The sequence below is a fragment of the Schistocerca gregaria genome, unplaced genomic scaffold (genome assembly GCF_023897955.1).
Source record: "Schistocerca gregaria isolate iqSchGreg1 unplaced genomic scaffold, iqSchGreg1.2 ptg000747l, whole genome shotgun sequence".
Classification (NCBI taxonomy): Eukaryota; Metazoa; Arthropoda; class Insecta; order Orthoptera; family Acrididae; genus Schistocerca; species Schistocerca gregaria.
Genome location: NW_026062123.1, coordinates 45343 through 68907, shown reverse-complemented (window position 1 = coordinate 68907; position 23565 = coordinate 45343). Strand labels below are relative to the sequence as shown.

Sequence of the window (23565 nt, the reverse complement as noted above, 5' to 3'; positions counted from 1 at the left end):
TTCCGAACCCGACCTGTCGGGAAGCGCTACAGCATTCACTCGCCAATGGCCATAGTGTGCTCGATACACTGGTTCTCAACCGATAAAGAGAAAATGAGAGGAAATGTCCGATTGCCGATGCGTAACAACTTTGGCCCTTGTCAGTACTTGGGCGGGTAAGTGCATCGGAACACAGGGTACTGTTGGCAGTTTTACTTCCTATTTTTCTTTCTCCTTTGTTTTCGGAGCCACAGCCCGATTCGGTCAGGGAGACGCCACCGTGAAATGAAGGGGCGTGCTGTGTGTCCATCGCCTCGCCTCTCCTTACCTCTCTCAGTCGTTTCTCGTGCTTGTTGTTTTGATATAGGCCGATTTGAGAGCGTCAGCTCTCGCGTCAGCCGAGCAAAGTCGAGACAAGTCGAGACACACTACAGGCTGGTCTGCAGCGAGTAACAGGGAGGAAAACAAAACATTAATTTCAAGGCGCGTGGCAAAAGTACCCATACGCGAAATTAAAAGCCTGCTGCGGTGGCCGGGAATCGAACCCGGATCAACTGCTTGGAAGGCAACTATGCTGACCATTACACCACCACCGCACAAGGGAGCGCCCCGGCGCCGCACTGTGTCGGCTTCCCGCCTGTCGGCAGCGGCCGAAGGTGATGGTACCTGGCAGGCGCATTTCGAGGTAGGCTAGGGGAGCACATCCAGACGCATTCGGACAGCATATCCGCGCACATTTCGCATCCTTTGGCAAGAGTCGGCTCTGGCGACGCAAGAGTACGCAGAGGACGGCGTTCTGGCGGCGATTTTAAGCAGTACAGTGCAGGGTTCAGCGTCTGCAGCATCTTCTCGGCAGAATGCTATGGCGCTTGACGACAGTCCCACTTTCCCTTAAGACAACTGCTCGGGAAGCAGCTTGAAGTTGATACCGACCGGAGCATCGGTGGTTCAGTGGTAGAATGCTCGCCTGCCACGCGGGCGGCCCGGGTTCGATTCCCGGCCGATGCATCATTTTGCTTTTCCCGCGGTAATGCTGCCGTGTGGCTTGCGCGCTTGACATGCACGATCCACAAGAATGTATAGCTGGATTCCCTTGAGAAGAACCGAGAACGCAGCACTGGCGGGTCCCCACTGGGACGCTCGCATCATGTTCTATAGACTAGCGTCGGCCTGGCCTCACAAGTTGCTGTGTCCAGGTGCCTCCGAGGCACTGAACTTTAACGACAAGGAGTGCTGCCTATCGTTGCAAAAGCTGCAGCAACACCGCAATCAACTGGGCCGGCAATGCACGTGTAGCAAACAGAACACGTTATCCAGGAAGTACAGTGTCTTCACGTCTAACATTCGGTGTGATACTTACCCAGTTTCCAGGACAAACGGTTCACCGGTGCCTCGGTAGCGCAGTAGGCAGCGCGTAAGTCTCATAATCTTAAGGTCGTGAGTTCGATCCTCACCCGGGGCATTTAATTTTCTGTGACTGATGGTGGTGCTGTTGCTGGGGCCCCAACTTATTTCTTGTTTGTTATCCACAACGCTTCAGCGGGAAAATGTTTACTTCCTGTTATTGCTACTTACAGCTTCCCTTTTCCTCTTCTCCCAGCAGAGCATGAAGCCAAAAGCATTGCTCTGAGACGTTTGAGGTGCGCGCCTTGCCAGTCAGCATGCGCAAAGATGCTCGCAAAGAGAGATGGGCGCGGACGCGGGACTCGGCACGAAATGCGCCAAGGGACCGTCCGAACCGTCGAAGAAACGCACAGATCCGGTGTGGTCTAGTGGCTAGGATACCTGGCTTTCATCCAGGAGGCCCGGGTTCGATTCCCGGTACCGGAACGGAATTTTTTCCACACTACTCGTGACAAGTTTGAGCTGTCCGAGCTGCCGTTTCCCGTCCTGCTCGCAATATAGCTACTGTTTCGTGACAGTCAGCAGAATATAGACGAGGGAAGCAGACACACGACGGCCATAGAAATGGTGTATGGCTTCATGCCACACGGTTCCAGTGTAGGCCTGAGCAACTGCATCTGTCGAGGCCCGTTAGCTCAGTTGGTTAGAGCGTCGTGCTAATAACGCGAAGGTCGTGGGTTCGATCCCCCCACGGGCCACTACGCATTTACTACTACGAAAAGGCAGCGCCTATTTCAGCTGGCGAGTGTGATGACCACCCTGCGTGGAAGTTGACAGAGGTTCCGAACCCGACCTGTCGGGAAGCGCTACAGCATTCACTCGCCAATGGCCATAGTGTGCTCGATACACTGGTTCTCAACCGATAAAGAGAAAATGAGAGGAAATGTCCGATTGCCGATGCGTAACAACTTTGGCCCTTGTCAGTACTTGGGCGGGTAAGTGCATCGGAACACAGGGTACTGTTGGCAGTTTTACTTCCTATTTTTCTTTCTCCTTTGTTTTCGGAGCCACAGCCCGATTCGGTCAGGGAGACGCCACCGTGAAATGAAGGGGCGTGCTGTGTGTCCATCGCCTCGCCTCTCCTTACCTCTCTCAGTCGTTTCTCGTGCTTGTTGTTTTGATATAGGCCGATTTGAGAGCGTCAGCTCTCGCGTCAGCCGAGCAAAGTCGAGACAAGTCGAGACACACTACAGGCTGGTCTGCAGCGAGTAACAGGGAGGAAAACAAAACATTAATTTCAAGGCGCGTGGCAAAAGTACCCATACGCGAAATTAAAAGCCTGCTGCGGTGGCCGGGAATCGAACCCGGATCAACTGCTTGGAAGGCAACTATGCTGACCATTACACCACCACCGCACAAGGGAGCGCCCCGGCGCCGCACTGTGTCGGCTTCCCGCCTGTCGGCAGCGGCCGAAGGTGATGGTACCTGGCAGGCGCATTTCGAGGTAGGCTAGGGGAGCACATCCAGACGCATTCGGACAGCATATCCGCGCACATTTCGCATCCTTTGGCAAGAGTCGGCTCTGGCGACGCAAGAGTACGCAGAGGACGGCGTTCTGGCGGCGATTTTAAGCAGTACAGTGCAGGGTTCAGCGTCTGCAGCATCTTCTCGGCAGAATGCTATGGCGCTTGACGACAGTCCCACTTTCCCTTAAGACAACTGCTCGGGAAGCAGCTTGAAGTTGATACCGACCGGAGCATCGGTGGTTCAGTGGTAGAATGCTCGCCTGCCACGCGGGCGGCCCGGGTTCGATTCCCGGCCGATGCATCATTTTGCTTTTCCCGCGGTAATGCTGCCGTGTGGCTTGCGCGCTTGACATGCACGATCCACAAGAATGTATAGCTGGATTCCCTTGAGAAGAACCGAGAACGCAGCACTGGCGGGTCCCCACTGGGACGCTCGCATCATGTTCTATAGACTAGCGTCGGCCTGGCCTCACAAGTTGCTGTGTCCAGGTGCCTCCGAGGCACTGAACTTTAACGACAAGGAGTGCTGCCTATCGTTGCAAAAGCTGCAGCAACACCGCAATCAACTGGGCCGGCAATGCACGTGTAGCAAACAGAACACGTTATCCAGGAAGTACAGTGTCTTCACGTCTAACATTCGGTATGATACTTACCCAGTTTCCAGGACAAACGGTTCACCGGTGCCTCGGTAGCGCAGTAGGCAGCGCGTAAGTCTCATAATCTTAAGGTCGTGAGTTCGATCCTCACCCGGGGCATTTAATTTTCTGTGACTGATGGTGGTGCTGTTGCTGGGGCCCCAACTTATTTCTTGTTTGTTATCCACAACGCTTCAGCGGGAAAATGTTTACTTCCTGTTATTGCTACTTACAGCTTCCCTTTTCCTCTTCTCCCAGCAGAGCATGAAGCCAAAAGCATTGCTCTGAGACGTTTGAGGTGCGCGCCTTGCCAGTCAGCATGCGCAAAGATGCTCGCAAAGAGAGATGGGCGCGGACGCGGGACTCGGCACGAAATGCGCCAAGGGACCGTCCGAACCGTCGAAGAAACGCACAGATCCGGTGTGGTCTAGTGGCTAGGATACCTGGCTTTCACCCAGGAGGCCCGGGTTCGATTCCCGGTACCGGAACGGAATTTTTTCCACACTACTCGTGACAAGTTTGAGCTGTCCGAGCTGCCGTTTCCCGTCCTGCTCGCAATATAGCTACTGTTTCGTGACAGTCAGCAGAATATAGACGAGGGAAGCAGACACACGACGGCCATAGAAATGGTGTATGGCTTCATGCCACACGGTTCCAGTGTAGGCCTGAGCAACTGCATCTGTCGAGGCCCGTTAGCTCAGTTGGTTAGAGCGTCGTGCTAATAACGCGAAGGTCGTGGGTTCGATCCCCCCACGGGCCACTACGCATTTACTACTACGAAAAGGCAGCGCCTATTTCAGCTGGCGAGTGTGATGACCACCCTGCGTGGAAGTTGACAGAGGTTCCGAACCCGACCTGTCGGGAAGCGCTACAGCATTCACTCGCCAATGGCCATAGTGTGCTCGATACACTGGTTCTCAACCGATAAAGAGAAAATGAGAGGAAATGTCCGATTGCCGATGCGTAACAACTTTGGCCCTTGTCAGTACTTGGGCGGGTAAGTGCATCGGAACACAGGGTACTGTTGGCAGTTTTACTTCCTATTTTTCTTTCTCCTTTGTTTTCGGAGCCACAGCCCGATTCGGTCAGGGAGACGCCACCGTGAAATGAAGGGGCGTGCTGTGTGTCCATCGCCTCGCCTCTCCTTACCTCTCTCAGTCGTTTCTCGTGCTTGTTGTTTTGATATAGGCCGATTTGAGAGCGTCAGCTCTCGCGTCAGCCGAGCAAAGTCGAGACAAGTCGAGACACACTACAGGCTGGTCTGCAGCGAGTAACAGGGAGGAAAACAAAACATTAATTTCAAGGCGCGTGGCAAAAGTACCCATACGCGAAATTAAAAGCCTGCTGCGGTGGCCGGGAATCGAACCCGGATCAACTGCTTGGAAGGCAACTATGCTGACCATTACACCACCACCGCACAAGGGAGCGCCCCGGCGCCGCACTGTGTCGGCTTCCCGCCTGTCGGCAGCGGCCGAAGGTGATGGTACCTGGCAGGCGCATTTCGAGGTAGGCTAGGGGAGCACATCCAGACGCATTCGGACAGCATATCCGCGCACATTTCGCATCCTTTGGCAAGAGTCGGCTCTGGCGACGCAAGAGTACGCAGAGGACGGCGTTCTGGCGGCGATTTTAAGCAGTACAGTGCAGGGTTCAGCGTCTGCAGCATCTTCTCGGCAGAATGCTATGGCGCTTGACGACAGTCCCACTTTCCCTTAAGACAACTGCTCGGGAAGCAGCTTGAAGTTGATACCGACCGGAGCATCGGTGGTTCAGTGGTAGAATGCTCGCCTGCCACGCGGGCGGCCCGGGTTCGATTCCCGGCCGATGCATCATTTTGCTTTTCCCGCGGTAATGCTGCCGTGTGGCTTGCGCGCTTGACATGCACGATCCACAAGAATGTATAGCTGGATTCCCTTGAGAAGAACCGAGAACGCAGCACTGGCGGGTCCCCACTGGGACGCTCGCATCATGTTCTATAGACTAGCGTCGGCCTGGCCTCACAAGTTGCTGTGTCCAGGTGCCTCCGAGGCACTGAACTTTAACGACAAGGAGTGCTGCCTATCGTTGCAAAAGCTGCAGCAACACCGCAATCAACTGGGCCGGCAATGCACGTGTAGCAAACAGAACACGTTATCCAGGAAGTACAGTGTCTTCACGTCTAACATTCGGTATGATACTTACCCAGTTTCCAGGACAAACGGTTCACCGGTGCCTCGGTAGCGCAGTAGGCAGCGCGTAAGTCTCATAATCTTAAGGTCGTGAGTTCGATCCTCACCCGGGGCATTTAATTTTCTGTGACTGATGGTGGTGCTGTTGCTGGGGCCCCAACTTATTTCTTGTTTGTTATCCACAACGCTTCAGCGGGAAAATGTTTACTTCCTGTTATTGCTACTTACAGCTTCCCTTTTCCTCTTCTCCCAGCAGAGCATGAAGCCAAAAGCATTGCTCTGAGACGTTTGAGGTGCGCGCCTTGCCAGTCAGCATGCGCAAAGATGCTCGCAAAGAGAGATGGGCGCGGACGCGGGACTCGGCACGAAATGCGCCAAGGGACCGTCCGAACCGTCGAAGAAACGCACAGATCCGGTGTGGTCTAGTGGCTAGGATACCTGGCTTTCACCCAGGAGGCCCGGGTTCGATTCCCGGTACCGGAACGGAATTTTTTCCACACTACTCGTGACAAGTTTGAGCTGTCCGAGCTGCCGTTTCCCGTCCTGCTCGCAATATAGCTACTGTTTCGTGACAGTCAGCAGAATATAGACGAGGGAAGCAGACACACGACGGCCATAGAAATGGTGTATGGCTTCATGCCACACGGTTCCAGTGTAGGCCTGAGCAACTGCATCTGTCGAGGCCCGTTAGCTCAGTTGGTTAGAGCGTCGTGCTAATAACGCGAAGGTCGTGGGTTCGATCCCCCCACGGGCCACTACGCATTTACTACTACGAAAAGGCAGCGCCTATTTCAGCTGGCGAGTGTGATGACCACCCTGCGTGGAAGTTGACAGAGGTTCCGAACCCGACCTGTCGGGAAGCGCTACAGCATTCACTCGCCAATGGCCATAGTGTGCTCGATACACTGGTTCTCAACCGATAAAGAGAAAATGAGAGGAAATGTCCGATTGCCGATGCGTAACAACTTTGGCCCTTGTCAGTACTTGGGCGGGTAAGTGCATCGGAACACAGGGTACTGTTGGCAGTTTTACTTCCTATTTTTCTTTCTCCTTTGTTTTCGGAGCCACAGCCCGATTCGGTCAGGGAGACGCCACCGTGAAATGAAGGGGCGTGCTGTGTGTCCATCGCCTCGCCTCTCCTTACCTCTCTCAGTCGTTTCTCGTGCTTGTTGTTTTGATATAGGCCGATTTGAGAGCGTCAGCTCTCGCGTCAGCCGAGCAAAGTCGAGACAAGTCGAGACACACTACAGGCTGGTCTGCAGCGAGTAACAGGGAGGAAAACAAAACATTAATTTCAAGGCGCGTGGCAAAAGTACCCATACGCGAAATTAAAAGCCTGCTGCAGTGGCCGGGAATCGAACCCGGATCAACTGCTTGGAAGGCAACTATGCTGACCATTACACCACCACCGCACAAGGGAGCGCCCCCGCGCCGCACTGTGTCGGCTTCCCGCCTGTCGGCAGCGGCCGAAGGTGATGGTACCTGGCAGGCGCATTTCGAGGTAGGCTAGGGGAGCACATCCAGACGCATTCGGACAGCATATCCGCGCACATTTCGCATCCTTTGGCAAGAGTCGGCTCTGGCGACGCAAGAGTACGCAGAGGACGGCGTTCTGGCGGCGATTTTAAGCAGTACAGTGCAGGGTTCAGCGTCTGCAGCATCTTCTCGGCAGAATGCTATGGCGCTTGACGACAGTCCCACTTTCCCTTAAGACAACTGCTCGGGAAGCAGCTTGAAGTTGATACCGACCGGAGCATCGGTGGTTCAGTGGTAGAATGCTCGCCTGCCACGCGGGCGGCCCGGGTTCGATTCCCGGCCGATGCATCATTTTGCTTTTCCCGCGGTAATGCTGCCGTGTGGCTTGCGCGCTTGACATGCACGATCCACAAGAATGTATAGCTGGATTCCCTTGAGAAGAACCGAGAACGCAGCACTGGCGGGTCCCCACTGGGACGCTCGCATCATGTTCTATAGACTAGCGTCGGCCTGGCCTCACAAGTTGCTGTGTCCAGGTGCCTCCGAGGCACTGAACTTTAACGACAAGGAGTGCTGCCTATCGTTGCAAAAGCTGCAGCAACACCGCAATCAACTGGGCCGGCAATGCACGTGTAGCAAACAGAACACGTTATCCAGGAAGTACAGTGTCTTCACGTCTAACATTCGGTATGATACTTACCCAGTTTCCAGGACAAACGGTTCACCGGTGCCTCGGTAGCGCAGTAGGCAGCGCGTAAGTCTCATAATCTTAAGGTCGTGAGTTCGATCCTCACCCGGGGCATTTAATTTTCTGTGACTGATGGTGGTGCTGTTGCTGGGGCCCCAACTTATTTCTTGTTTGTTATCCACAACGCTTCAGCGGGAAAATGTTTACTTCCTGTTATTGCTACTTACAGCTTCCCTTTTCCTCTTCTCCCAGCAGAGCATGAAGCCAAAAGCATTGCTCTGAGACGTTTGAGGTGCGCGCCTTGCCAGTCAGCATGCGCAAAGATGCTCGCAAAGAGAGATGGGCGCGGACGCGGGACTCGGCACGAAATGCGCCAAGGGACCGTCCGAACCGTCGAAGAAACGCACAGATCCGGTGTGGTCTAGTGGCTAGGATACCTGGCTTTCACCCAGGAGGCCCGGGTTCGATTCCCGGTACCGGAACGGAATTTTTTCCACACTACTCGTGACAAGTTTGAGCTGTCCGAGCTGCCGTTTCCCGTCCTGCTCGCAATATAGCTACTGTTTCGTGACAGTCAGCAGAATATAGACGAGGGAAGCAGACACACGACGGCCATAGAAATGGTGTATGGCTTCATGCCACACGGTTCCAGTGTAGGCCTGAGCAACTGCATCTGTCGAGGCCCGTTAGCTCAGTTGGTTAGAGCGTCGTGCTAATAACGCGAAGGTCGTGGGTTCGATCCCCCCACGGGCCACTACGCATTTACTACTACGAAAAGGCAGCGCCTATTTCAGCTGGCGAGTGTGATGACCACCCTGCGTGGAAGTTGACAGAGGTTCCGAACCCGACCTGTCGGGAAGCGCTACAGCATTCACTCGCCAATGGCCATAGTGTGCTCGATACACTGGTTCTCAACCGATAAAGAGAAAATGAGAGGAAATGTCCGATTGCCGATGCGTAACAACTTTGGCCCTTGTCAGTACTTGGGCGGGTAAGTGCATCGGAACACAGGGTACTGTTGGCAGTTTTACTTCCTATTTTTCTTTCTCCTTTGTTTTCGGAGCCACAGCCCGATTCGGTCAGGGAGACGCCACCGTGAAATGAAGGGGCGTGCTGTGTGTCCATCGCCTCGCCTCTCCTTACCTCTCTCAGTCGTTTCTCGTGCTTGTTGTTTTGATATAGGCCGATTTGAGAGCGTCAGCTCTCGCGTCAGCCGAGCAAAGTCGAGACAAGTCGAGACACACTACAGGCTGGTCTGCAGCGAGTAACAGGGAGGAAAACAAAATATTAATTTCAAGGCGCGTGGCAAAAGTACCCATACGCGAAATTAAAAGCCTGCTGCGGTGGCCGGGAATCGAACCCGGATCAACTGCTTGGAAGGCAACTATGCTGACCATTACACCACCACCGCACAAGGGAGCGCCCCGGCGCCGCACTGTGTCGGCTTCCCGCCTGTCGGCAGCGGCCGAAGGTGATGGTACCTGGCAGGCGCATTTCGAGGTAGGCTAGGGGAGCACATCCAGACGCATTCGGACAGCATATCCGCGCACATTTCGCATCCTTTGGCAAGAGTCGGCTCTGGCGACGCAAGAGTACGCAGAGGACGGCGTTCTGGCGGCGATTTTAAGCAGTACAGTGCAGGGTTCAGCGTCTGCAGCATCTTCTCGGCAGAATGCTATGGCGCTTGACGACAGTCCCACTTTCCCTTAAGACAACTGCTCGGGAAGCAGCTTGAAGTTGATACCGACCGGAGCATCGGTGGTTCAGTGGTAGAATGCTCGCCTGCCACGCGGGCGGCCCGGGTTCGATTCCCGGCCGATGCATCATTTTGCTTTTCCCGCGGTAATGCTGCCGTGTGGCTTGCGCGCTTGACATGCACGATCCACAAGAATGTATAGCTGGATTCCCTTGAGAAGAACCGAGAACGCAGCACTGGCGGGTCCCCACTGGGACGCTCGCATCATGTTCTATAGACTAGCGTCGGCCTGGCCTCACAAGTTGCTGTGTCCAGGTGCCTCCGAGGCACTGAACTTTAACGACAAGGAGTGCTGCCTATCGTTGCAAAAGCTGCAGCAACACCGCAATCAACTGGGCCGGCAATGCACGTGTAGCAAACAGAACACGTTATCCAGGAAGTACAGTGTCTTCACGTCTAACATTCGGTATGATACTTACCCAGTTTCCAGGACAAACGGTTCACCGGTGCCTCGGTAGCGCAGTAGGCAGCGCGTAAGTCTCATAATCTTAAGGTCGTGAGTTCGATCCTCACCCGGGGCATTTAATTTTCTGTGACTGATGGTGGTGCTGTTGCTGGGGCCCCAACTTATTTCTTGTTTGTTATCCACAACGCTTCAGCGGGAAAATGTTTACTTCCTGTTATTGCTACTTACAGCTTCCCTTTTCCTCTTCTCCCAGCAGAGCATGAAGCCAAAAGCATTGCTCTGAGACGTTTGAGGTGCGCGCCTTGCCAGTCAGCATGCGCAAAGATGCTCGCAAAGAGAGATGGGCGCGGACGCGGGACTCGGCACGAAATGCGCCAAGGGACCGTCCGAACCGTCGAAGAAACGCACAGATCCGGTGTGGTCTAGTGGCTAGGATACCTGGCTTTCACCCAGGAGGCCCGGGTTCGATTCCCGGTACCGGAACGGAATTTTTTCCACACTACTCGTGACAAGTTTGAGCTGTCCGAGCTGCCGTTTCCCGTCCTGCTCGCAATATAGCTACTGTTTCGTGACAGTCAGCAGAATATAGACGAGGGAAGCAGACACACGACGGCCATAGAAATGGTGTATGGCTTCATGCCACACGGTTCCAGTGTAGGCCTGAGCAACTGCATCTGTCGAGGCCCGTTAGCTCAGTTGGTTAGAGCGTCGTGCTAATAACGCGAAGGTCGTGGGTTCGATCCCCCCACGGGCCACTACGCATTTACTACTACGAAAAGGCAGCGCCTATTTCAGCTGGCGAGTGTGATGACCACCCTGCGTGGAAGTTGACAGAGGTTCCGAACCCGACCTGTCGGGAAGCGCTACAGCATTCACTCGCCAATGGCCATAGTGTGCTCGATACACTGGTTCTCAACCGATAAAGAGAAAATGAGAGGAAATGTCCGATTGCCGATGCGTAACAACTTTGGCCCTTGTCAGTACTTGGGCGGGTAAGTGCATCGGAACACAGGGTACTGTTGGCAGTTTTACTTCCTATTTTTCTTTCTCCTTTGTTTTCGGAGCCACAGCCCGATTCGGTCAGGGAGACGCCACCGTGAAATGAAGGGGCGTGCTGTGTGTCCATCGCCTCGCCTCTCCTTACCTCTCTCAGTCGTTTCTCGTGCTTGTTGTTTTGATATAGGCCGATTTGAGAGCGTCAGCTCTCGCGTCAGCCGAGCAAAGTCGAGACAAGTCGAGACACACTACAGGCTGGTCTGCAGCGAGTAACAGGGAGGAAAACAAAACATTAATTTCAAGGCGCGTGGCAAAAGTACCCATACGCGAAATTAAAAGCCTGCTGCGGTGGCCGGGAATCGAACCCGGATCAACTGCTTGGAAGGCAACTATGCTGACCATTACACCACCACCGCACAAGGGAGCGCCCCGGCGCCGCACTGTGTCGGCTTCCCGCCTGTCGGCAGCGGCCGAAGGTGATGGTACCTGGCAGGCGCATTTCGAGGTAGGCTAGGGGAGCACATCCAGACGCATTCGGACAGCATATCCGCGCACATTTCGCATCCTTTGGCAAGAGTCGGCTCTGGCGACGCAAGAGTACGCAGAGGACGGCGTTCTGGCGGCGATTTTAAGCAGTACAGTGCAGGGTTCAGCGTCTGCAGCATCTTCTCGGCAGAATGCTATGGCGCTTGACGACAGTCCCACTTTCCCTTAAGACAACTGCTCGGGAAGCAGCTTGAAGTTGATACCGACCGGAGCATCGGTGGTTCAGTGGTAGAATGCTCGCCTGCCACGCGGGCGGCCCGGGTTCGATTCCCGGCCGATGCATCATTTTGCTTTTCCCGCGGTAATGCTGCCGTGTGGCTTGCGCGCTTGACATGCACGATCCACAAGAATGTATAGCTGGATTCCCTTGAGAAGAACCGAGAACGCAGCACTGGCGGGTCCCCACTGGGACGCTCGCATCATGTTCTATAGACTAGCGTCGGCCTGGCCTCACAAGTTGCTGTGTCCAGGTGCCTCCGAGGCACTGAACTTTAACGACAAGGAGTGCTGCCTATCGTTGCAAAAGCTGCAGCAACACCGCAATCAACTGGGCCGGCAATGCACGTGTAGCAAACAGAACACGTTATCCAGGAAGTACAGTGTCTTCACGTCTAACATTCGGTATGATACTTACCCAGTTTCCAGGACAAACGGTTCACCGGTGCCTCGGTAGCGCAGTAGGCAGCGCGTAAGTCTCATAATCTTAAGGTCGTGAGTTCGATCCTCACCCGGGGCATTTAATTTTCTGTGACTGATGGTGGTGCTGTTGCTGGGGCCCCAACTTATTTCTTGTTTGTTATCCACAACGCTTCAGCGGGAAAATGTTTACTTCCTGTTATTGCTACTTACAGCTTCCCTTTTCCTCTTCTCCCAGCAGAGCATGAAGCCAAAAGCATTGCTCTGAGACGTTTGAGGTGCGCGCCTTGCCAGTCAGCATGCGCAAAGATGCTCGCAAAGAGAGATGGGCGCGGACGCGGGACTCGGCACGAAATGCGCCAAGGGACCGTCCGAACCGTCGAAGAAACGCACAGATCCGGTGTGGTCTAGTGGCTAGGATACCTGGCTTTCACCCAGGAGGCCCGGGTTCGATTCCCGGTACCGGAACGGAATTTTTTCCACACTACTCGTGACAAGTTTGAGCTGTCCGAGCTGCCGTTTCCCGTCCTGCTCGCAATATAGCTACTGTTTCGTGACAGTCAGCAGAATATAGACGAGGGAAGCAGACACACGACGGCCATAGAAATGGTGTATGGCTTCATGCCACACGGTTCCAGTGTAGGCCTGAGCAACTGCATCTGTCGAGGCCCGTTAGCTCAGTTGGTTAGAGCGTCGTGCTAATAACGCGAAGGTCGTGGGTTCGATCCCCCCACGGGCCACTACGCATTTACTACTACGAAAAGGCAGCGCCTATTTCAGCTGGCGAGTGTGATGACCACCCTGCGTGGAAGTTGACAGAGGTTCCGAACCCGACCTGTCGGGAAGCGCTACAGCATTCACTCGCCAATGGCCATAGTGTGCTCGATACACTGGTTCTCAACCGATAAAGAGAAAATGAGAGGAAATGTCCGATTGCCGATGCGTAACAACTTTGGCCCTTGTCAGTACTTGGGCGGGTAAGTGCATCGGAACACAGGGTACTGTTGGCAGTTTTACTTCCTATTTTTCTTTCTCCTTTGTTTTCGGAGCCACAGCCCGATTCGGTCAGGGAGACGCCACCGTGAAATGAAGGGGCGTGCTGTGTGTCCATCGCCTCGCCTCTCCTTACCTCTCTCAGTCGTTTCTCGTGCTTGTTGTTTTGATATAGGCCGATTTGAGAGCGTCAGCTCTCGCGTCAGCCGAGCAAAGTCGAGACAAGTCGAGACACACTACAGGCTGGTCTGCAGCGAGTAACAGGGAGGAAAACAAAATATTAATTTCAAGGCGCGTGGCAAAAGTACCCATACGCGAAATTAAAAGCCTGCTGCGGTGGCCGGGAATCGAACCCGGATCAACTGCTTGGAAGGCAACTATGCTGACCATTACACCACCACCGCACAAGGGAGCGCCCCGGCGCCGCACTGTGTCGGCTTCCCGCCTGTCGGCAGCGGCCGAAGGTGATGGTACCTGGCAGGCGCATTTCGAGGTAGGCTAGGGGAGCACATCCAGACGCATTCGGACAGCATATCCGCGCACATTTCGCATCCTTTGGCAAGAGTCGGCTCTGGCGACGCAAGAGTACGCAGAGGACGGCGTTCTGGCGGCGATTTTAAGCAGTACAGTGCAGGGTTCAGCGTCTGCAGCATCTTCTCGGCAGAATGCTATGGCGCTTGACGACAGTCCCACTTTCCCTTAAGACAACTGCTCGGGAAGCAGCTTGAAGTTGATACCGACCGGAGCATCGGTGGTTCAGTGGTAGAATGCTCGCCTGCCACGCGGGCGGCCCGGGTTCGATTCCCGGCCGATGCATCATTTTGCTTTTCCCGCGGTAATGCTGCCGTGTGGCTTGCGCGCTTGACATGCACGATCCACAAGAATGTATAGCTGGATTCCCTTGAGAAGAACCGAGAACGCAGCACTGGCGGGTCCCCACTGGGACGCTCGCATCATGTTCTATAGACTAGCGTCGGCCTGGCCTCACAAGTTGCTGTGTCCAGGTGCCTCCGAGGCACTGAACTTTAACGACAAGGAGTGCTGCCTATCGTTGCAAAAGCTGCAGCAACACCGCAATCAACTGGGCCGGCAATGCACGTGTAGCAAACAGAACACGTTATCCAGGAAGTACAGTGTCTTCACGTCTAACATTCGGTATGATACTTACCCAGTTTCCAGGACAAACGGTTCACCGGTGCCTCGGTAGCGCAGTAGGCAGCGCGTAAGTCTCATAATCTTAAGGTCGTGAGTTCGATCCTCACCCGGGGCATTTAATTTTCTGTGACTGATGGTGGTGCTGTTGCTGGGGCCCCAACTTATTTCTTGTTTGTTATCCACAACGCTTCAGCGGGAAAATGTTTACTTCCTGTTATTGCTACTTACAGCTTCCCTTTTCCTCTTCTCCCAGCAGAGCATGAAGCCAAAAGCATTGCTCTGAGACGTTTGAGGTGCGCGCCTTGCCAGTCAGCATGCGCAAAGATGCTCGCAAAGAGAGATGGGCGCGGACGCGGGACTCGGCACGAAATGCGCCAAGGGACCGTCCGAACCGTCGAAGAAACGCACAGATCCGGTGTGGTCTAGTGGCTAGGATACCTGGCTTTCACCCAGGAGGCCCGGGTTCGATTCCCGGTACCGGAACGGAATTTTTTCCACACTACTCGTGACAAGTTTGAGCTGTCCGAGCTGCCGTTTCCCGTCCTGCTCGCAATATAGCTACTGTTTCGTGACAGTCAGCAGAATATAGACGAGGGAAGCAGACACACGACGGCCATAGAAATGGTGTATGGCTTCATGCCACACGGTTCCAGTGTAGGCCTGAGCAACTGCATCTGTCGAGGCCCGTTAGCTCAGTTGGTTAGAGCGTCGTGCTAATAACGCGAAGGTCGTGGGTTCGATCCCCCCACGGGCCACTACGCATTTACTACTACGAAAAGGCAGCGCCTATTTCAGCTGGCGAGTGTGATGACCACCCTGCGTGGAAGTTGACAGAGGTTCCGAACCCGACCTGTCGGGAAGCGCTACAGCATTCACTCGCCAATGGCCATAGTGTGCTCGATACACTGGTTCTCAACCGATAAAGAGAAAATGAGAGGAAATGTCCGATTGCCGATGCGTAACAACTTTGGCCCTTGTCAGTACTTGGGCGGGTAAGTGCATCGGAACACAGGGTACTGTTGGCAGTTTTACTTCCTATTTTTCTTTCTCCTTTGTTTTCGGAGCCACAGCCCGATTCGGTCAGGGAGACGCCACCGTGAAATGAAGGGGCGTGCTGTGTGTCCATCGCCTCGCCTCTCCTTACCTCTCTCAGTCGTTTCTCGTGCTTGTTGTTTTGATATAGGCCGATTTGAGAGCGTCAGCTCTCGCGTCAGCCGAGCAAAGTCGAGACAAGTCGAGACACACTACAGGCTGGTCTGCAGCGAGTAACAGGGAGGAAAACAAAACATTAATTTCAAGGCGCGTGGCAAAAGTACCCATACGCGAAATTAAAAGCCTGCTGCAGTGGCCGGGAATCGAACCCGGATCAACTGCTTGGAAGGCAACTATGCTGACCATTACACCACCACCGCACAAGGGGGCGCCCCCGCGCCGCACTGTGTCGGCTTCCCGCCTGTCGGCAGCGGCAGAAGGTGATGGTACCTGGCAGGCGCATTTCGAGGTAGGCTAGGGGAGCACATCCAGACGCATTCGGACAGCATATCCGCGCACATTTCGCATCCTTTGGCAAGAGTCGGCTCTGGCGACGCAAGAGTACGCAGAGGACGGCGTTCTGGCGGCGATTTTAAGCAGTACAGTGCAGGGTTCAGCGTCTGCAGCATCTTCTCGGCAGAATGCTATGGCGCTTGACGACAGTCCCACTTTCCCTTAAGACAACTGCTCGGGAAGCAGCTTGAAGTTGATACCGACCGGAGCATCGGTGGTTCAGTGGTAGAATGCTCGCCTGCCACGCGGGCGGCCCGGGTTCGATTCCCGGCCGATGCATCATTTTGCTTTTCCCGCGGTAATGCTGCCGTGTGGCTTGCGCGCTTGACATGCACGATCCACAAGAATGTATAGCTGGATTCCCTTGAGAAGAACCGAGAACGCAGCACTGGCGGGTCCCCACTGGGACGCTCGCATCATGTTCTATAGACTAGCGTCGGCCTGGCCTCACAAGTTGCTGTGTCCAGGTGCCTCCGAGGCACTGAACTTTAACGACAAGGAGTGCTGCCTATCGTTGCAAAAGCTGCAGCAACACCGCAATCAACTGGGCCGGCAATGCACGTGTAGCAAACAGAACACGTTATCCAGGAAGTACAGTGTCTTCACGTCTAACATTCGGTATGATACTTACCCAGTTTCCAGGACAAACGGTTCACCGGTGCCTCGGTAGCGCAGTAGGCAGCGCGTAAGTCTCATAATCTTAAGGTCGTGAGTTCGATCCTCACCCGGGGCATTTAATTTTCTGTGACTGATGGTGGTGCTGTTGCTGGGGCCCCAACTTATTTCTTGTTTGTTATCCACAACGCTTCAGCGGGAAAATGTTTACTTCCTGTTATTGCTACTTACAGCTTCCCTTTTCCTCTTCTCCCAGCAGAGCATGAAGCCAAAAGCATTGCTCTGAGACGTTTGAGGTGCGCGCCTTGCCAGTCAGCATGCGCAAAGATGCTCGCAAAGAGAGATGGGCGCGGACGCGGGACTCGGCACGAAATGCGCCAAGGGACCGTCCGAACCGTCGAAGAAACGCACAGATCCGGTGTGGTCTAGTGGCTAGGATACCTGGCTTTCACCCAGGAGGCCCGGGTTCGATTCCCGGTACCGGAACGGAATTTTTTCCACACTACTCGTGACAAGTTTGAGCTGTCCGAGCTGCCGTTTCCCGTCCTGCTCGCAATATAGCTACTGTTTCGTGACAGTCAGCAGAATATAGACGAGGGAAGCAGACACACGACGGCCATAGAAATGGTGTATGGCTTCATGCCACACGGTTCCAGTGTAGGCCTGAGCAACTGCATCTGTCGAGGCCCGTTAGCTCAGTTGGTTAGAGCGTCGTGCTAATAACGCGAAGGTCGTGGGTTCGATCCCCCCACGGGCCACTACGCATTTACTACTACGAAAAGGCAGCGCCTATTTCAGCTGGCGAGTGTGATGACCACCCTGCGTGGAAGTTGACAGAGGTTCCGAACCCGACCTGTCGGGAAGCGCTACAGCATTCACTCGCCAATGGCCATAGTGTGCTCGATACACTGGTTCTCAACCGATAAAGAGAAAATGAGAGGAAATGTCCGATTGCCGATGCGTAACAACTTTGGCCCTTGTCAGTACTTGGGCGGGTAAGTGCATCGGAACACAGGGTACTGTTGGCAGTTTTACTTCCTATTTTTCTTTCTCCTTTGTTTTCGGAGCCACAGCCCGATTCGGTCAGGGAGACGCCACCGTGAAATGAAGGGGCGTGCTGTGTGTCCATCGCCTCGCCTCTCCTTACCTCTCTCAGTCGTTTCTCGTGCTTGTTGTTTTGATATAGGCCGATTTGAGAGCGTCAGCTCTCGCGTCAGCCGAGCAAAGTCGAGACAAGTCGAGACACACTACAGGCTGGTCTGCAGCGAGTAACAGGGAGGAAAACAAAACATTAATTTCAAGGCGCGTGGCAAAAGTACCCATACGCGAAATTAAAAGCCTGCTGCGGTGGCCGGGAATCGAACCCGGATCAACTGCTTGGAAGGCAACTATGCTGACCATTACACCACCACCGCACAAGGGAGCGCCCCGGCGCCGCACTGTGTCGGCTTCCCGCCTGTCGGCAGCGGCCGAAGGTGATGGTACCTGGCAGGCGCATTTCGAGGTAGGCTAGGGGAGCACATCCAGACGCATTCGGACAGCATATCCGCGCACATTTCGCATCCTTTGGCAAGAGTCGGCTCTGGCGACGCAAGAGTACGCAGAGGACGGCGTTCTGGCGGCGATTTTAAGCAGTACAGTGCAGGGTTCAGCGTCTGCAGCATCTTCTCGGCAGAATGCTATGGCGCTTGACGACAGTCCCACTTTCCCTTAAGACAACTGCTCGGGAAGCAGCTTGAAGTTGATACCGACCGGAGCATCGGTGGTTCAGTGGTAGAATGCTCGCCTGCCACGCGGGCGGCCCGGGTTCGATTCCCGGCCGATGCATCATTTTGCTTTTCCCGCGGTAATGCTGCCGTGTGGCTTGCGCGCTTGACATGCACGATCCACAAGAATGTATAGCTGGATTCCCTTGAGAAGAACCGAGAACGCAGCACTGGCGGGTCCCCACTGGGACGCTCGCATCATGTTCTATAGACTAGCGTCGGCCTGGCCTCACAAGTTGCTGTGTCCAGGTGCCTCCGAGGCACTGAACTTTAACGACAAGGAGTGCTGCCTATCGTTGCAAAAGCTGCAGCAACACCGCAATCAACTGGGCCGGCAATGCACGTGTAGCAAACAGAACACGTTATCCAGGAAGTACAGTGTCTTCACGTCTAACATTCGGTATGATACTTACCCAGTTTCCAGGACAAACGGTTCACCGGTGCCTCGGTAGCGCAGTAGGCAGCGCGTAAGTCTCATAATCTTAAGGTCGTGAGTTCGATCCTCACCCGGGGCATTTAATTTTCTGTGACTGATGGTGGTGCTGTTGCTGGGGCCCCAACTTATTTCTTGTTTGTTATCCACAACGCTTCAGCGGGAAAATGTTTACTTCCTGTTATTGCTACTTACAGCTTCCCTTTTCCTCTTCTCCCAGCAGAGCATGAAGCCAAAAGCATTGCTCTGAGACGTTTGAGGTGCGCGCCTTGCCAGTCAGCATGCGCAAAGATGCTCGCAAAGAGAGATGGGCGCGGACGCGGGACTCGGCACGAAATGCGCCAAGGGACCGTCCGAACCGTCGAAGAAACGCACAGATCCGGTGTGGTCTAGTGGCTAGGATACCTGGCTTTCACCCAGGAGGCCCGGGTTCGATTCCCGGTACCGGAACGGAATTTTTTCCACACTACTCGTGACAAGTTTGAGCTGTCCGAGCTGCCGTTTCCCGTCCTGCTCGCAATATAGCTACTGTTTCGTGACAGTCAGCAGAATATAGACGAGGGAAGCAGACACACGACGGCCATAGAAATGGTGTATGGCTTCATGCCACACGGTTCCAGTGTAGGCCTGAGCAACTGCATCTGTCGAGGCCCGTTAGCTCAGTTGGTTAGAGCGTCGTGCTAATAACGCGAAGGTCGTGGGTTCGATCCCCCCACGGGCCACTACGCATTTACTACTACGAAAAGGCAGCGCCTATTTCAGCTGGCGAGTGTGATGACCACCCTGCGTGGAAGTTGACAGAGGTTCCGAACCCGACCTGTCGGGAAGCGCTACAGCATTCACTCGCCAATGGCCATAGTGTGCTCGATACACTGGTTCTCAACCGATAAAGAGAAAATGAGAGGAAATGTCCGATTGCCGATGCGTAACAACTTTGGCCCTTGTCAGTACTTGGGCGGGTAAGTGCATCGGAACACAGGGTACTGTTGGCAGTTTTACTTCCTATTTTTCTTTCTCCTTTGTTTTCGGAGCCACAGCCCGATTCGGTCAGGGAGACGCCACCGTGAAATGAAGGGGCGTGCTGTGTGTCCATCGCCTCGCCTCTCCTTACCTCTCTCAGTCGTTTCTCGTGCTTGTTGTTTTGATATAGGCCGATTTGAGAGCGTCAGCTCTCGCGTCAGCCGAGCAAAGTCGAGACAAGTCGAGACACACTACAGGCTGGTCTGCAGCGAGTAACAGGGAGGAAAACAAAATATTAATTTCAAGGCGCGTGGCAAAAGTACCCATACGCGAAATTAAAAGCCTGCTGCGGTGGCCGGGAATCGAACCCGGATCAACTGCTTGGAAGGCAACTATGCTGACCATTACACCACCACCGCACAAGGGAGCGCCCCGGCGCCGCACTGTGTCGGCTTCCCGCCTGTCGGCAGCGGCCGAAGGTGATGGTACCTGGCAGGCGCATTTCGAGGTAGGCTAGGGGAGCACATCCAGACGCATTCGGACAGCATATCCGCGCACATTTCGCATCCTTTGGCAAGAGTCGGCTCTGGCGACGCAAGAGTACGCAGAGGACGGCGTTCTGGCGGCGATTTTAAGCAGTACAGTGCAGGGTTCAGCGTCTGCAGCATCTTCTCGGCAGAATGCTATGGCGCTTGACGACAGTCCCACTTTCCCTTAAGACAACTGCTCGGGAAGCAGCTTGAAGTTGATACCGACCGGAGCATCGGTGGTTCAGTGGTAGAATGCTCGCCTGCCACGCGGGCGGCCCGGGTTCGATTCCCGGCCGATGCATCATTTTGCTTTTCCCGCGGTAATGCTGCCGTGTGGCTTGCGCGCTTGACATGCACGATCCACAAGAATGTATAGCTGGATTCCCTTGAGAAGAACCGAGAACGCAGCACTGGCGGGTCCCCACTGGGACGCTCGCATCATGTTCTATAGACTAGCGTCGGCCTGGCCTCACAAGTTGCTGTGTCCAGGTGCCTCCGAGGCACTGAACTTTAACGACAAGGAGTGCTGCCTATCGTTGCAAAAGCTGCAGCAACACCGCAATCAACTGGGCCGGCAATGCACGTGTAGCAAACAGAACACGTTATCCAGGAAGTACAGTGTCTTCACGTCTAACATTCGGTATGATACTTACCCAGTTTCCAGGACAAACGGTTCACCGGTGCCTCGGTAGCGCAGTAGGCAGCGCGTAAGTCTCATAATCTTAAGGTCGTGAGTTCGATCCTCACCCGGGGCATTTAATTTTCTGTGACTGATGGTGGTGCTGTTGCTGGGGCCCCAACTTATTTCTTGTTTGTTATCCACAACGCTTCAGCGGGAAAATGTTTACTTCCTGTTATTGCTACTTACAGCTTCCCTTTTCCTCTTCTCCCAGCAGAGCATGAAGCCAAAAGCATTGCTCTGAGACGTTTGAGGTGCGCGCCTTGCCAGTCAGCATGCGCAAAGATGCTCGCAAAGAGAGATGGGCGCGGACGCGGGACTCGGCACGAAATGCGCCAAGGGACCGTCCGAACCGTCGAAGAAACGCACAGATCCGGTGTGGTCTAGTGGCTAGGATACCTGGCTTTCACCCAGGAGGCCCGGGTTCGATTCCCGGTACCGGAACGGAATTTTTTCCACACTACTCGTGACAAGTTTGAGCTGTCCGAGCTGCCGTTTCCCGTCCTGCTCGCAATATAGCTACTGTTTCGTGACAGTCAGCAGAATATAGACGAGGGAAGCAGACACACGACGGCCATAGAAATGGTGTATGGCTTCATGCCACACGGTTCCAGTGTAGGCCTGAGCAACTGCATCTGTCGAGGCCCGTTAGCTCAGTTGGTTAGAGCGTCGTGCTAATAACGCGAAGGTCGTGGGTTCGATCCCCCCACGGGCCACTACGCATTTACTACTACGAAAAGGCAGCGCCTATTTCAGCTGGCGAGTGTGATGACCACCCTGCGTGGAAGTTGACAGAGGTTCCGAACCCGACCTGTCGGGAAGCGCTACAGCATTCACTCGCCAATGGCCATAGTGTGCTCGATACACTGGTTCTCAACCGATAAAGAGAAAATGAGAGGAAATGTCCGATTGCCGATGCGTAACAACTTTGGCCCTTGTCAGTACTTGGGCGGGTAAGTGCATCGGAACACAGGGTACTGTTGGCAGTTTTACTTCCTATTTTTCTTTCTCCTTTGTTTTCGGAGCCACAGCCCGATTCGGTCAGGGAGACGCCACCGTGAAATGAAGGGGCGTGCTGTGTGTCCATCGCCTCGCCTCTCCTTACCTCTCTCAGTCGTTTCTCGTGCTTGTTGTTTTGATATAGGCCGATTTGAGAGCGTCAGCTCTCGCGTCAGCCGAGCAAAGTCGAGACAAGTCGAGACACACTACAGGCTGGTCTGCAGCGAGTAACAGGGAGGAAAACAAAATATTAATTTCAAGGCGCGTGGCAAAAGTACCCATACGCGAAATTAAAAGCCTGCTGCGGTGGCCGGGAATCGAACCCGGATCAACTGCTTGGAAGGCAACTATGCTGACCATTACACCACCACCGCACAAGGGAGCGCCCCGGCGCCGCACTGTGTCGGCTTCCCGCCTGTCGGCAGCGGCCGAAGGTGATGGTACCTGGCAGGCGCATTTCGAGGTAGGCTAGGGGAGCACATCCAGACGCATTCGGACAGCATATCCGCGCACATTTCGCATCCTTTGGCAAGAGTCGGCTCTGGCGACGCAAGAGTACGCAGAGGACGGCGTTCTGGCGGCGATTTTAAGCAGTACAGTGCAGGGTTCAGCGTCTGCAGCATCTTCTCGGCAGAATGCTATGGCGCTTGACGACAGTCCCACTTTCCCTTAAGACAACTGCTCGGGAAGCAGCTTGAAGTTGATACCGACCGGAGCATCGGTGGTTCAGTGGTAGAATGCTCGCCAGCCACGCGGGCGGCCCGGGTTCGATTCCCGGCCGATGCATCATTTTGCTTTTCCCGCGGTAATGCTGCCGTGTGGCTTGCGCGCTTGACATGCACGATCCACAAGAATGTATAGCTGGATTCCCTTGAGAAGAACCGAGAACGCAGCACTGGCGGGTCCCCACTGGGACGCTCGCATCATGTTCTATAGACTAGCGTCGGCCTGGCCTCACAAGTTGCTGTGTCCAGGTGCCTCCGAGGCACTGAACTTTAACGACAAGGAGTGCTGCCTATCGTTGCAAAAGCTGCAGCAACACCGCAATCAACTGGGCCGGCAATGCACGTGTAGCAAACAGAACACGTTATCCAGGAAGTACAGTGTCTTCACGTCTAACATTCGGTATGATACTTACCCAGTTTCCAGGACAAACGGTTCACCGGTGCCTCGGTAGCGCAGTAGGCAGCGCGTAAGTCTCATAATCTTAAGGTCGTGAGTTCGATCCTCACCCGGGGCATTTAATTTTCTGTGACTGATGGTGGTGCTGTTGCTGGGGCCCCAACTTATTTCTTGTTTGTTATCCACAACGCTTCAGCGGGAAAATGTTTACTTCCTGTTATTGCTACTTACAGCTTCCCTTTTCCTCTTCTCCCAGCAGAGCATGAAGCCAAAAGCATTGCTCTGAGACGTTTGAGGTGCGCGCCTTGCCAGTCAGCATGCGCAAAGATGCTCGCAAAGAGAGATGGGCGCGGACGCGGGACTCGGCACGAAATGCGCCAAGGGACCGTCCGAACCGTCGAAGAAACGCACAGATCCGGTGTGGTCTAGTGGCTAGGATACCTGGCTTTCACCCAGGAGGCCCGGGTTCGATTCCCGGTACCGGAACGGAATTTTTTCCACACTACTCGTGACAAGTTTGAGCTGTCCGAGCTGCCGTTTCCCGTCCTGCTCGCAATATAGCTACTGTTTCGTGACAGTCAGCAGAATATAGACGAGGGAAGCAGACACACG

The 23565-nt window shown here is 54.4% G+C and overlaps 54 non-coding genes across 54 annotated transcripts; 43 read left to right on the top strand and 11 right to left on the bottom strand.

Annotated features, from left to right (window-relative positions):
* Positions 1 to 503: 503 nt before the first annotated feature.
* Positions 504 to 575, bottom strand: Trnag-ucc (transfer RNA glycine (anticodon UCC)). The gene has a single exon. It is a non-coding gene; the product is annotated as a tRNA-Gly (tRNA).
* A 341-nt stretch (positions 576 to 916) lies between these two features.
* Trnag-gcc (transfer RNA glycine (anticodon GCC)) lies at positions 917 to 987 on the top strand. The gene has a single exon. It is a non-coding gene; the product is annotated as a tRNA-Gly (tRNA).
* Positions 988 to 1368: 381 nt separating this feature from the next.
* Trnam-cau (transfer RNA methionine (anticodon CAU)) lies at positions 1369 to 1441 on the top strand. The gene has a single exon. It is a non-coding gene; the product is annotated as a tRNA-Met (tRNA).
* A 296-nt stretch (positions 1442 to 1737) lies between these two features.
* Positions 1738 to 1809, top strand: Trnae-uuc (transfer RNA glutamic acid (anticodon UUC)). The gene has a single exon. It is a non-coding gene; the product is annotated as a tRNA-Glu (tRNA).
* A 198-nt stretch (positions 1810 to 2007) lies between these two features.
* On the top strand, positions 2008 to 2081 carry Trnai-aau (transfer RNA isoleucine (anticodon AAU)). Its single transcript has one exon. It is a non-coding gene; the product is annotated as a tRNA-Ile (tRNA).
* A 585-nt stretch (positions 2082 to 2666) lies between these two features.
* On the bottom strand, positions 2667 to 2738 carry Trnag-ucc (transfer RNA glycine (anticodon UCC)). The gene has a single exon. It is a non-coding gene; the product is annotated as a tRNA-Gly (tRNA).
* Positions 2739 to 3079: 341 nt separating this feature from the next.
* On the top strand, positions 3080 to 3150 carry Trnag-gcc (transfer RNA glycine (anticodon GCC)). The gene has a single exon. It is a non-coding gene; the product is annotated as a tRNA-Gly (tRNA).
* A 381-nt stretch (positions 3151 to 3531) lies between these two features.
* Trnam-cau (transfer RNA methionine (anticodon CAU)) lies at positions 3532 to 3604 on the top strand. Its single transcript has one exon. It is a non-coding gene; the product is annotated as a tRNA-Met (tRNA).
* Positions 3605 to 3900: 296 nt separating this feature from the next.
* Trnae-uuc (transfer RNA glutamic acid (anticodon UUC)) lies at positions 3901 to 3972 on the top strand. The gene has a single exon. It is a non-coding gene; the product is annotated as a tRNA-Glu (tRNA).
* A 198-nt stretch (positions 3973 to 4170) lies between these two features.
* Trnai-aau (transfer RNA isoleucine (anticodon AAU)) lies at positions 4171 to 4244 on the top strand. Its single transcript has one exon. It is a non-coding gene; the product is annotated as a tRNA-Ile (tRNA).
* A 585-nt stretch (positions 4245 to 4829) lies between these two features.
* Positions 4830 to 4901, bottom strand: Trnag-ucc (transfer RNA glycine (anticodon UCC)). The gene has a single exon. It is a non-coding gene; the product is annotated as a tRNA-Gly (tRNA).
* A 341-nt stretch (positions 4902 to 5242) lies between these two features.
* Positions 5243 to 5313, top strand: Trnag-gcc (transfer RNA glycine (anticodon GCC)). Its single transcript has one exon. It is a non-coding gene; the product is annotated as a tRNA-Gly (tRNA).
* A 381-nt stretch (positions 5314 to 5694) lies between these two features.
* On the top strand, positions 5695 to 5767 carry Trnam-cau (transfer RNA methionine (anticodon CAU)). The gene has a single exon. It is a non-coding gene; the product is annotated as a tRNA-Met (tRNA).
* A 296-nt stretch (positions 5768 to 6063) lies between these two features.
* Trnae-uuc (transfer RNA glutamic acid (anticodon UUC)) lies at positions 6064 to 6135 on the top strand. Its single transcript has one exon. It is a non-coding gene; the product is annotated as a tRNA-Glu (tRNA).
* A 198-nt stretch (positions 6136 to 6333) lies between these two features.
* Trnai-aau (transfer RNA isoleucine (anticodon AAU)) lies at positions 6334 to 6407 on the top strand. Its single transcript has one exon. It is a non-coding gene; the product is annotated as a tRNA-Ile (tRNA).
* A 585-nt stretch (positions 6408 to 6992) lies between these two features.
* On the bottom strand, positions 6993 to 7064 carry Trnag-ucc (transfer RNA glycine (anticodon UCC)). Its single transcript has one exon. It is a non-coding gene; the product is annotated as a tRNA-Gly (tRNA).
* A 341-nt stretch (positions 7065 to 7405) lies between these two features.
* Positions 7406 to 7476, top strand: Trnag-gcc (transfer RNA glycine (anticodon GCC)). Its single transcript has one exon. It is a non-coding gene; the product is annotated as a tRNA-Gly (tRNA).
* Positions 7477 to 7857: 381 nt separating this feature from the next.
* Trnam-cau (transfer RNA methionine (anticodon CAU)) lies at positions 7858 to 7930 on the top strand. Its single transcript has one exon. It is a non-coding gene; the product is annotated as a tRNA-Met (tRNA).
* A 296-nt stretch (positions 7931 to 8226) lies between these two features.
* Trnae-uuc (transfer RNA glutamic acid (anticodon UUC)) lies at positions 8227 to 8298 on the top strand. The gene has a single exon. It is a non-coding gene; the product is annotated as a tRNA-Glu (tRNA).
* A 198-nt stretch (positions 8299 to 8496) lies between these two features.
* Positions 8497 to 8570, top strand: Trnai-aau (transfer RNA isoleucine (anticodon AAU)). Its single transcript has one exon. It is a non-coding gene; the product is annotated as a tRNA-Ile (tRNA).
* Positions 8571 to 9155: 585 nt separating this feature from the next.
* On the bottom strand, positions 9156 to 9227 carry Trnag-ucc (transfer RNA glycine (anticodon UCC)). Its single transcript has one exon. It is a non-coding gene; the product is annotated as a tRNA-Gly (tRNA).
* A 341-nt stretch (positions 9228 to 9568) lies between these two features.
* On the top strand, positions 9569 to 9639 carry Trnag-gcc (transfer RNA glycine (anticodon GCC)). Its single transcript has one exon. It is a non-coding gene; the product is annotated as a tRNA-Gly (tRNA).
* A 381-nt stretch (positions 9640 to 10020) lies between these two features.
* On the top strand, positions 10021 to 10093 carry Trnam-cau (transfer RNA methionine (anticodon CAU)). Its single transcript has one exon. It is a non-coding gene; the product is annotated as a tRNA-Met (tRNA).
* Positions 10094 to 10389: 296 nt separating this feature from the next.
* On the top strand, positions 10390 to 10461 carry Trnae-uuc (transfer RNA glutamic acid (anticodon UUC)). Its single transcript has one exon. It is a non-coding gene; the product is annotated as a tRNA-Glu (tRNA).
* Positions 10462 to 10659: 198 nt separating this feature from the next.
* Positions 10660 to 10733, top strand: Trnai-aau (transfer RNA isoleucine (anticodon AAU)). The gene has a single exon. It is a non-coding gene; the product is annotated as a tRNA-Ile (tRNA).
* A 585-nt stretch (positions 10734 to 11318) lies between these two features.
* Trnag-ucc (transfer RNA glycine (anticodon UCC)) lies at positions 11319 to 11390 on the bottom strand. Its single transcript has one exon. It is a non-coding gene; the product is annotated as a tRNA-Gly (tRNA).
* Positions 11391 to 11731: 341 nt separating this feature from the next.
* Trnag-gcc (transfer RNA glycine (anticodon GCC)) lies at positions 11732 to 11802 on the top strand. Its single transcript has one exon. It is a non-coding gene; the product is annotated as a tRNA-Gly (tRNA).
* Positions 11803 to 12183: 381 nt separating this feature from the next.
* Trnam-cau (transfer RNA methionine (anticodon CAU)) lies at positions 12184 to 12256 on the top strand. The gene has a single exon. It is a non-coding gene; the product is annotated as a tRNA-Met (tRNA).
* Positions 12257 to 12552: 296 nt separating this feature from the next.
* On the top strand, positions 12553 to 12624 carry Trnae-uuc (transfer RNA glutamic acid (anticodon UUC)). The gene has a single exon. It is a non-coding gene; the product is annotated as a tRNA-Glu (tRNA).
* Positions 12625 to 12822: 198 nt separating this feature from the next.
* On the top strand, positions 12823 to 12896 carry Trnai-aau (transfer RNA isoleucine (anticodon AAU)). The gene has a single exon. It is a non-coding gene; the product is annotated as a tRNA-Ile (tRNA).
* Positions 12897 to 13481: 585 nt separating this feature from the next.
* Positions 13482 to 13553, bottom strand: Trnag-ucc (transfer RNA glycine (anticodon UCC)). Its single transcript has one exon. It is a non-coding gene; the product is annotated as a tRNA-Gly (tRNA).
* A 341-nt stretch (positions 13554 to 13894) lies between these two features.
* On the top strand, positions 13895 to 13965 carry Trnag-gcc (transfer RNA glycine (anticodon GCC)). Its single transcript has one exon. It is a non-coding gene; the product is annotated as a tRNA-Gly (tRNA).
* Positions 13966 to 14346: 381 nt separating this feature from the next.
* Trnam-cau (transfer RNA methionine (anticodon CAU)) lies at positions 14347 to 14419 on the top strand. Its single transcript has one exon. It is a non-coding gene; the product is annotated as a tRNA-Met (tRNA).
* A 296-nt stretch (positions 14420 to 14715) lies between these two features.
* Positions 14716 to 14787, top strand: Trnae-uuc (transfer RNA glutamic acid (anticodon UUC)). Its single transcript has one exon. It is a non-coding gene; the product is annotated as a tRNA-Glu (tRNA).
* Positions 14788 to 14985: 198 nt separating this feature from the next.
* Trnai-aau (transfer RNA isoleucine (anticodon AAU)) lies at positions 14986 to 15059 on the top strand. Its single transcript has one exon. It is a non-coding gene; the product is annotated as a tRNA-Ile (tRNA).
* Positions 15060 to 15644: 585 nt separating this feature from the next.
* On the bottom strand, positions 15645 to 15716 carry Trnag-ucc (transfer RNA glycine (anticodon UCC)). Its single transcript has one exon. It is a non-coding gene; the product is annotated as a tRNA-Gly (tRNA).
* A 341-nt stretch (positions 15717 to 16057) lies between these two features.
* Trnag-gcc (transfer RNA glycine (anticodon GCC)) lies at positions 16058 to 16128 on the top strand. The gene has a single exon. It is a non-coding gene; the product is annotated as a tRNA-Gly (tRNA).
* Positions 16129 to 16509: 381 nt separating this feature from the next.
* Positions 16510 to 16582, top strand: Trnam-cau (transfer RNA methionine (anticodon CAU)). The gene has a single exon. It is a non-coding gene; the product is annotated as a tRNA-Met (tRNA).
* A 296-nt stretch (positions 16583 to 16878) lies between these two features.
* On the top strand, positions 16879 to 16950 carry Trnae-uuc (transfer RNA glutamic acid (anticodon UUC)). Its single transcript has one exon. It is a non-coding gene; the product is annotated as a tRNA-Glu (tRNA).
* A 198-nt stretch (positions 16951 to 17148) lies between these two features.
* Trnai-aau (transfer RNA isoleucine (anticodon AAU)) lies at positions 17149 to 17222 on the top strand. The gene has a single exon. It is a non-coding gene; the product is annotated as a tRNA-Ile (tRNA).
* A 585-nt stretch (positions 17223 to 17807) lies between these two features.
* Trnag-ucc (transfer RNA glycine (anticodon UCC)) lies at positions 17808 to 17879 on the bottom strand. Its single transcript has one exon. It is a non-coding gene; the product is annotated as a tRNA-Gly (tRNA).
* Positions 17880 to 18220: 341 nt separating this feature from the next.
* On the top strand, positions 18221 to 18291 carry Trnag-gcc (transfer RNA glycine (anticodon GCC)). Its single transcript has one exon. It is a non-coding gene; the product is annotated as a tRNA-Gly (tRNA).
* Positions 18292 to 18672: 381 nt separating this feature from the next.
* Positions 18673 to 18745, top strand: Trnam-cau (transfer RNA methionine (anticodon CAU)). The gene has a single exon. It is a non-coding gene; the product is annotated as a tRNA-Met (tRNA).
* A 296-nt stretch (positions 18746 to 19041) lies between these two features.
* On the top strand, positions 19042 to 19113 carry Trnae-uuc (transfer RNA glutamic acid (anticodon UUC)). The gene has a single exon. It is a non-coding gene; the product is annotated as a tRNA-Glu (tRNA).
* A 198-nt stretch (positions 19114 to 19311) lies between these two features.
* Positions 19312 to 19385, top strand: Trnai-aau (transfer RNA isoleucine (anticodon AAU)). The gene has a single exon. It is a non-coding gene; the product is annotated as a tRNA-Ile (tRNA).
* A 585-nt stretch (positions 19386 to 19970) lies between these two features.
* Trnag-ucc (transfer RNA glycine (anticodon UCC)) lies at positions 19971 to 20042 on the bottom strand. Its single transcript has one exon. It is a non-coding gene; the product is annotated as a tRNA-Gly (tRNA).
* Positions 20043 to 20383: 341 nt separating this feature from the next.
* Trnag-gcc (transfer RNA glycine (anticodon GCC)) lies at positions 20384 to 20454 on the top strand. Its single transcript has one exon. It is a non-coding gene; the product is annotated as a tRNA-Gly (tRNA).
* Positions 20455 to 20835: 381 nt separating this feature from the next.
* On the top strand, positions 20836 to 20908 carry Trnam-cau (transfer RNA methionine (anticodon CAU)). The gene has a single exon. It is a non-coding gene; the product is annotated as a tRNA-Met (tRNA).
* Positions 20909 to 21204: 296 nt separating this feature from the next.
* Positions 21205 to 21276, top strand: Trnae-uuc (transfer RNA glutamic acid (anticodon UUC)). The gene has a single exon. It is a non-coding gene; the product is annotated as a tRNA-Glu (tRNA).
* Positions 21277 to 21474: 198 nt separating this feature from the next.
* Trnai-aau (transfer RNA isoleucine (anticodon AAU)) lies at positions 21475 to 21548 on the top strand. Its single transcript has one exon. It is a non-coding gene; the product is annotated as a tRNA-Ile (tRNA).
* A 585-nt stretch (positions 21549 to 22133) lies between these two features.
* On the bottom strand, positions 22134 to 22205 carry Trnag-ucc (transfer RNA glycine (anticodon UCC)). Its single transcript has one exon. It is a non-coding gene; the product is annotated as a tRNA-Gly (tRNA).
* Positions 22206 to 22546: 341 nt separating this feature from the next.
* On the top strand, positions 22547 to 22617 carry Trnag-gcc (transfer RNA glycine (anticodon GCC)). The gene has a single exon. It is a non-coding gene; the product is annotated as a tRNA-Gly (tRNA).
* Positions 22618 to 22998: 381 nt separating this feature from the next.
* Trnam-cau (transfer RNA methionine (anticodon CAU)) lies at positions 22999 to 23071 on the top strand. The gene has a single exon. It is a non-coding gene; the product is annotated as a tRNA-Met (tRNA).
* A 296-nt stretch (positions 23072 to 23367) lies between these two features.
* On the top strand, positions 23368 to 23439 carry Trnae-uuc (transfer RNA glutamic acid (anticodon UUC)). Its single transcript has one exon. It is a non-coding gene; the product is annotated as a tRNA-Glu (tRNA).
* Positions 23440 to 23565: the final 126 nt, after the last annotated feature.